This window comes from Schistocerca gregaria, unplaced genomic scaffold (genome assembly GCF_023897955.1).
Source record: "Schistocerca gregaria isolate iqSchGreg1 unplaced genomic scaffold, iqSchGreg1.2 ptg001127l, whole genome shotgun sequence".
NCBI classification, from domain to species: Eukaryota; Metazoa; Arthropoda; class Insecta; order Orthoptera; family Acrididae; genus Schistocerca; species Schistocerca gregaria.
In genome coordinates this window covers 27,501-35,000 of record NW_026062460.1, presented here as the reverse complement: position 1 = coordinate 35,000, position 7,500 = coordinate 27,501, and the positions used below count along the sequence as shown (strand labels likewise).

At 51.3% G+C, this 7,500-nt stretch overlaps 3 non-coding genes across 3 annotated transcripts in view; all 3 read right to left on the bottom strand.

The window, feature by feature from the left end:
• Positions 1-194, bottom strand: part of LOC126328394 (large subunit ribosomal RNA) — a 4,222-nt gene extending 4,028 nt beyond the window's left edge. The window contains exon 1 of the ribosomal RNA XR_007561894.1: positions 1-194. This exon is cut by the window's left edge and continues 4,028 nt beyond it. This is a non-coding gene — a ribosomal RNA (large subunit ribosomal RNA).
• A 188-nt stretch (positions 195-382) lies between these two features.
• Positions 383-537, bottom strand: LOC126328401 (5.8S ribosomal RNA). Its single transcript, XR_007561901.1, has one exon. It is a non-coding gene; the product is annotated as a 5.8S ribosomal RNA (ribosomal RNA).
• A 362-nt stretch (positions 538-899) lies between these two features.
• Positions 900-2,792, bottom strand: LOC126328392 (small subunit ribosomal RNA). Its single transcript, XR_007561893.1, has one exon. It is a non-coding gene; the product is annotated as a small subunit ribosomal RNA (ribosomal RNA).
• Between the last annotated feature and the right edge of the window lie 4,708 nt (positions 2,793-7,500).

Sequence of the window (7,500 nt, the reverse complement as noted above, 5' to 3'; positions counted from 1 at the left end):
TGGGCTCGGCGCGAGGCGTCGGGGTAGTGGACCCTCCCAAACACCACATGCCACGACAGGCGGCAGCCTGCGGGGTTCGGTGCTGGACTCTTCCCTGTTCGCTCGCCGCTACTGGGGGAATCCTTGTTAGTTTCTTTTCCTCCGCTTAGTAATATGCTTAAATTCAGCGGGTAGTCTCGCCTGCTCTGAGGTCGTTGTACGAGGTGTCGCACGCCACACCGCCAGCCGGCTGTGCACGCTACCGAGAAAGTACCGGTATGCGAACCGCCAGGCGACGGGCGCGCATCGCACGTTTAAGGAGACGCGGCCGGCCACACAGGCGACCACGACACTCCCACGTCTCCGAAGCGGGACAAACGCCGCGCGCTTCAGTATACGTAGCCGACCCTCAGCCAGACGTGGCCCGGGAACGGAATCCATGGACCGCAATGTGCGTTCGAAACGTCGATGTTCATGTGTCCTGCAGTTCACATGTCGACGCGCAATTTGCTGCGTTCTTCATCGACCCACGAGCCGAGTGATCCACCGTCCTGGGTGATCTTTTCCTTTTCAGTCTCCCACTGTCTCTTTCAAGACAGTAGCATTTGCGGGACTGAGGCGTCTGACGGCCCCTGTTCCACTATTTTTTTTGTGTCCAACGGCCTCACAGCCGATGGGCGTCGTACGGCTCCACACCGGAGCGGACAGGCACTCGGGCGAACGTCATTCAAAACCGGCGCCAGGCGCCAGGTACCGCAGGCCAGCCGCTCCAGAGCTTCAGCGCTCGTACCACACAACAACAACACTTCCGCTAGTTTTGAGAGGCACGCGTGGTTCCGCACGCGGCGCACGGCCACTGCCGTACAGGTAGCGTGTTGCGCGACACGACACGCACATCGAAAGACATGCAGTCTAGTCGGTAATGATCCTTCCGCAGGTTCACCTACGGAAACCTTGTTACGACTTTTACTTCCTCTAAATGATCAAGTTTGGTCATCTTTCCGGTAGCATCGGCAACGACAGAGTCGATGCCGCGTACCAGTCCGAAGACCTCACTAAATCATTCAATCGGTAGTAGCGACGGGCGGTGTGTACAAAGGGCAGGGACGTAATCAACGCGAGCTTATGACTCGCGCTTACTGGGAATTCCTCGTTCATGGGGAACAATTGCAAGCCCCAATCCCTAGCACGAAGGAGGTTCAGCGGGTTACCCCGACCTTTCGGCCTAGGAAGACACGCTGATTCCTTCAGTGTAGCGCGCGTGCGGCCCAGAACATCTAAGGGCATCACAGACCTGTTATTGCTCAATCTCGTGCGGCTAGAAGCCGCCTGTCCCTCTAAGAAGAAAAGTAATCGCTGACAGCACGAAGGATGTCACGCGACTAGTTAGCAGGCTAGAGTCTCGTTCGTTATCGGAATTAACCAGACAAATCGCTCCACCAACTAAGAACGGCCATGCACCACCACCCACCGAATCAAGAAAGAGCTATCAATCTGTCAATCCTTCCGGTGTCCGGGCCTGGTGAGGTTTCCCGTGTTGAGTCAAATTAAGCCGCAGGCTCCACTCCTGGTGGTGCCCTTCCGTCAATTCCTTTAAGTTTCAGCTTTGCAACCATACTTCCCCCGGAACCCAAAAGCTTTGGTTTCCCGGAGGCTGCCCGCCGAGTCATCGGAGGAACTGCGGCGGATCGCTGGCTGGCATCGTTTATGGTTAGAACTAGGGCGGTATCTGATCGCCTTCGAACCTCTAACTTTCGTTCTTGATTAATGAAAACATACTTGGCAAATGCTTTCGCTTCTGTTCGTCTTGCGACGATCCAAGAATTTCACCTCTAACGTCGCAATACGAATGCCCCCGCCTGTCCCTATTAATCATTACCTCGGGTTCCGAAAACCAACAAAATAGAACCGAGGTCCTATTCCATTATTCCATGCACACAGTATTCAGGCGGGCTTGCCTGCTTTAAGCACTCTAATTTGTTCAAAGTAAACGTGCCGGCCCACCGAGACACTCAACAAAGAGCACCCTGGTAGGATTTAAACGGGGTCCGCCTCGGGACGCGAAAGCACCCCTTCGGCTCGCCCCACCGGCAGGACGTCCCACGATACATGCCAGTTAAACACCGACGGGCGGTGAACCAACAGCGTGGGACACAAATCCAACTACGAGCTTTTTAACCGCAACAACTTTAATATACGCTATTGGAGCTGGAATTACCGCGGCTGCTGGCACCAGACTTGCCCCTCCAATAGATACTCGTTAAAGGATTTAAAGTGTACTCATTCCGATTACGGGGCCTCGGATGAGTCCCGTATCGTTATTTTTCGTCACTACCTCCCCGTGCCGGAGTGGGTAATTTGCGCGCCTGCTGCCTTCCTTGGATGTGGTAGCCGTTTCTCAGGCTCCCTCTCCGGAATCGAACCCTGATTCCCCGTTACCCGTTACAACCATGGTAGGCGCAGAACCTAACACGCGATCTAGTGTTAGGCAGACATTTGAAAGATGCGTCGCCGGTACGAGGACCGTGCGATCAGCCCAAAGTTATTCAGAGTCACCAAGGCAAACGGACCAGACAAGCCAATCCGATTGGTTTTGATCTAATAAAAGCGTCCCTTCCATCTCTGGTCGGGACTCTGTTTGCATGTATTAGCTCTAGAATACCACAGTTATCCAAGTAACGTGGGTACGATCTAAGAACCATAACTGATTTAATGAGCCATTCGCGGTTTCACCTTAATGCGGCTTGTACTGAGACATGCATGGCTTAATCTTTGAGACAAGCATATGACTACCTGGCAGGATCAACCAGGGAGCTGCGTCAACTAGAGCTGAGCAGCCGGCCGCCCGGGAGTGTGTCCCGGGGGCCCGCGCGAACACGCAAGCGTCCGCTCAATTATTCCTGCAAACAGGAGGAGGCCGAGCTCCCCTGCACGATACACCTCGAAACCCTCTCAGGTCCCGGCGGCGGCGCAGCGCCGTCCTAGGTACTTGGTCGGTTTCGAGAGAGGCGCAAATCGCCCGGAGTTAGGCGAGTAGACGGTTTTAGTGCGAACACCCTTGCTCCCAACTGAGCTTGCCGCTGCCGACAGAGGCCCGGGAGCGTGCTGTTCGTGGCATTGCCGGCGGGAGACAACACGCGCCACCTATGGTGACCGGCAGCTCCAACGCCAGCGCCACAACAAGGGCAAAGCCCCACTTGGGTGCAGAAGCGAACTCTCCCAGCACAGCGCACGCGCCAACACGTCCGCACAACTGCGATACAAACCACCTGCGAGAAACCGCTGGGGCGACCGAGCAGCAGACGGCGTCGCGGCGCCGAGTGCCAGGCGGCGGCGCATCCTCAACGCACACAGTCCTCAATCAGACCAGCACACTGCAGATGTCCACCGCGCTTCGCACCGGGCTCGGCTGAACCAACTTTGGCCGCCAGGCGCCGCGTGCAGGGTGCGCCGCAGCGTAGCTGCGCCGCCTAGCCGGGCCCGTCGGCTGGCGCTCCTGCCACTCGGCGCCCCCCACCAGCCGCCTGTTGGCGCTGCGCCCCACGCAGCGCGCGGCCAACACGCCGGGCGGCCCCCCCTCACCGGCCGGGAACAGTCCCACCAAGCCACCGCCGCGTATCGCTTCATACCCACATGGGCCTAGTCACGCGTGTGGATGTGGCGGGTACCGCTGAAACAACCGGTTATAGCTGTACCGATCGTCGCCATCACAGATTCACCTCCAGCGTGAACAACCGCTCAACAACGGATTTCCAGTTCATGTTGCGTATCTTGGGCAGTAAACGTAGATGTCCACCTACATTTGCGAATTCAACAATTCTTGCATGCCAGGATGTCATGTGTCACGACACGCTACATCAGACCACATACACACTGCGACATGTGCAGAAGAGAACACGTGGAAGGTGGCCCGCGCACGTATGCGATGTACCTTCCGCGATCCACTGTCAACCGGCATCTGCGGCATGTCCCAGATATGGAACGCGGTCCACCAGGGTAGCACTTTGTGTGAGGCAATACGACAAAGTCGGAATACACGCGTCACTACATCAGACGGCTCACGCTGACCTGACCTGACCTGACTCACCGCACCACCACCCCCAGCGACCCAGGGTGACATACAATGCGTTCGTACGTTCCTCCCACACGCCTCTACGGCGTACCACAGTGCAACCTAGCTGTTATTGGGAGACGAGACAAGTAGCATCAAGCACAACATATGGAAATTGAGATTCGACACCGTTGGGCACAGCCAGCGTACGGTCACACGTATCACACTACTTCACTCTGTACGTAACGACCGATGATCGGTACAGCGTGTGGGTTACGCGTACGACATCAGCGGACAATGGACACAGACCATACCACGACGTACACTGAGGGCGTCGACATCTGAATGCAACTGAAGCAGCTGCGAGGCTCATTTAACACTCAAACGCCAGACCGACCAGCTTGAGAGGACAGAGACACAAAGAGGGGGACAGAGGGGGACAGAGGGGGGGGGAGGGGGGGGGGGGGGGTCGGCGATATAGTCCTATTGCAGTACAATTGACAGTGGATAGCAGGAATATGTGGAAAGTAAGCAACACTCGCAAGACATCTACATGAGGATAACAACGACACCAGAGATTCCGAGCAGTGAACTATGTTAGGCAAAGGGACAACGTGGGTTAGGTTAAGGGACAACGTGGGTTAGGTTAAGGGACAACGTGGGTTAGGTTAAGGGACAACGTGGGTTAGGTTAAGGGACAACGTGGGTTAGGTTAAGGGACAACGTGGGTTAGGTTAAGGGACAACGTGGGTTAGGTTAAGGGACAACGTGGGTTAGGTTAAGGGACAACGTGGGTTAGGTTAAGGGACAACGTGGGTTAGGTTAAGGGACAACGTGGGTTAGGTTAAGGGACAACGTGGGTTAGGTTAAGGGACAACGTGGGTTAGGTTAAGGGACAACGTGGGTTAGGTTAAGGGACAACGTGGGTTAGGTTAAGGGACAACGTGGGTTAGGTTAAGGGACAACGTGGGTTAGGTTAAGGGACAACGTGGGTTAGGTTAAGGGACAACGTGGGTTAGGTTAAGGGACAACGTGGGTTAGGTTAAGGGACAACGTGGGTTAGGTTAAGGGACAACGTGGGTTAGGTTAAGGGACAAACGTGGGTTAGGTTAAGGGACAACGTGGTTAGGTTAAGGGGACAACGTGGGTTAGGTTAAGGGACAACGTGGGTTAGGTTAAGGGACAACGTCGGTTAGGTTAAGGGACAACGTCGGTTAGGTTAAGGGACAACTTGAGTTAGGTTAAGGGACAACTTGAGTTAGGTTAAGGGACAACTTGAGTTAGGTTAAGGGACAACTTGAGTTAGGTTAAGGGACAACGTGGGTTAGGTTAAGGGACAAATTGAGTTAGGTTAAGGGACAACTTGAGTTAGGTTAAGGGGACAACTTGAGTTAGGTTAAGGGACAATTGAGTTAGGTTAAGGGACAAATTGAGTTAGGTTAAGGGACAAATTGAGTTAGGTTAAGGGACAAATTTGAGTTAGGTTAAGGGACAAATTGAGTTAGGTTAAGGGACAAATTGAGTTAGGTTAAGGGACAAATTGAGTTAGGTTAAGGGACAAATTGAGTTAGGTTAAGGGACAAATTGAGTTAGGTTAAGGGACAAATTGAGTTAGGTTAAGGGACAACTTGAGTTAGGTTAAGGGACAACTTGAGTTAGGTTAAGGGACAACTTGAGTTAGGTTAAGGGACAACTTGAGTTAGGTTAAGGGACAACTTGAGTTAGGTTAAGGGACAACTTGAGTTAGGTTAAGGGACAACTTGAGTTAGGTTAAGGGACAACTTGAGTTAGGTTAAGGGACAACTTGAGTTAGGTTAAGGGACAACTTGAGTTAGGTTAAGGGACAACTTGAGTTAGGTTAAGGGACAACTTGAGTTAGGTTAAGGGACAACTTGAGTTAGGTTAAGGGACAACTTGAGTTAGGTTAAGGGACAACTTGAGTTAGGTTAAGGGACAACGTGGGTTAGGTTAAGGGACAAATTGAGTTAGGTTAAGGGACAACTTGAGTTAGGTTAAGGGACAACTTGAGTTAGGTTAAGGGACAACTTGAGTTAGGTTAAGGGGACAACTTGAGTTAGGTTAAGGGACACTTGAGTTAGGTTAAGGGACAACTTGAGTTAGGTTAAGGGACAACTTGAGTTAGGTTAAGGGACAACTTGAGTTAGGTTAAGGGACAACTTGAGTTAGGTTAAGGGACAACTTGAGTTAGGTTAAGGGACAACTTGAGTTAGGTAAAGGGACAACTTGAGTTAGGTTAAGGGACAACTTGAGTTAGGTTAAGGGACAACTTGAGTTAGGTTAAGGGACAACTTGAGTTAGGTTAAGGGACAACTTGAGTTAGGTTAAGGGACAACTTGAGTAGGTTAAGGGACAACTTGAGTTAGGTTAAGGGACAACTTGAGTTAGGTTAAGGGACAACTTGAGTTAGGTTAAGGGACAACTTGAGTTAGGTTAAGGGACAACTTGAGTTAGGTTAAGGGACAACTTGAGTTAGGTTAAGGGACAACTTGAGTTAGGTTAAGGGACAACTTGAGTTAGGTTAAGGGACAACTTGAGTTAGGTTAAGGGACAACTTGAGTTAGGTTAAGGGACAAATTGAGTTAGGTTAAGGGACAAATTGAGTTAGGTTAAGGGACAAATTGAGTTAGGTTAAGGGACAAATTGAGTTAGGTTAAGGGACAAATTGAGTTAGGTTAAGGGACAAATTGAGTTAGGTTAAGGGACAAATTGAGTTAGGTTAAGGGACAAATTGAGTTAGGTTAAGGGACAAATTGAGTTAGGTTAAGGGACAAATTGAGTTAGGTTAAGGGACAAATTGAGTTAGGTTAAGGGACAAATTGAGTTAGGTTAAGGGACAAATTGAGTTAGGTTAAGGGACAAATTGAGTTAGGTTAAGGGACAAATTGAGTTAGGTTAAGGGACAAATTGAGTTAGGTTAAGGGACAAATTGAGTTAGGTTAAGGGACAAATTGAGTTAGGTTAAGCTATAATCTGGTACAGCCACAGTTAGGTTAAGCGATAATCTGGTACAGCCACAGTTAGGTTAAGCGATAATCTGGTACAGCCACAGTTAGGTTAAGCGATAAACTGGTACAGCCACAGTTAGGTTAAGCGATAAACTGGTACAGCCACAGTTAGGTTAAGCGATAAACTGGTACAGCCACAGTTAGGTTAAGCGATAAACTGGTACAGCCACAGTTAGGTTAAGCGATAAACTGGTACAGCCACAGTTAGGTTAAGCGATAAACTGGTACAGCCACAGTTAGGTTAAGCGATAAACTGGTACAGCCACAGTTAGGTTAAGCGATAAACTGGTACAGCCACAGTTAGGTTAAGCGATAAAGTTGGTTAAATTTGGTATTGTGTGGGAAGGGGGCAGAGAGAGAGGGGGGGGGGGGGTGGATAGTGGTGGCAGTACACGGATGCCTGAGTCACCGTCAGATACGTCACGTCGGTTCGATGCTTGTAGC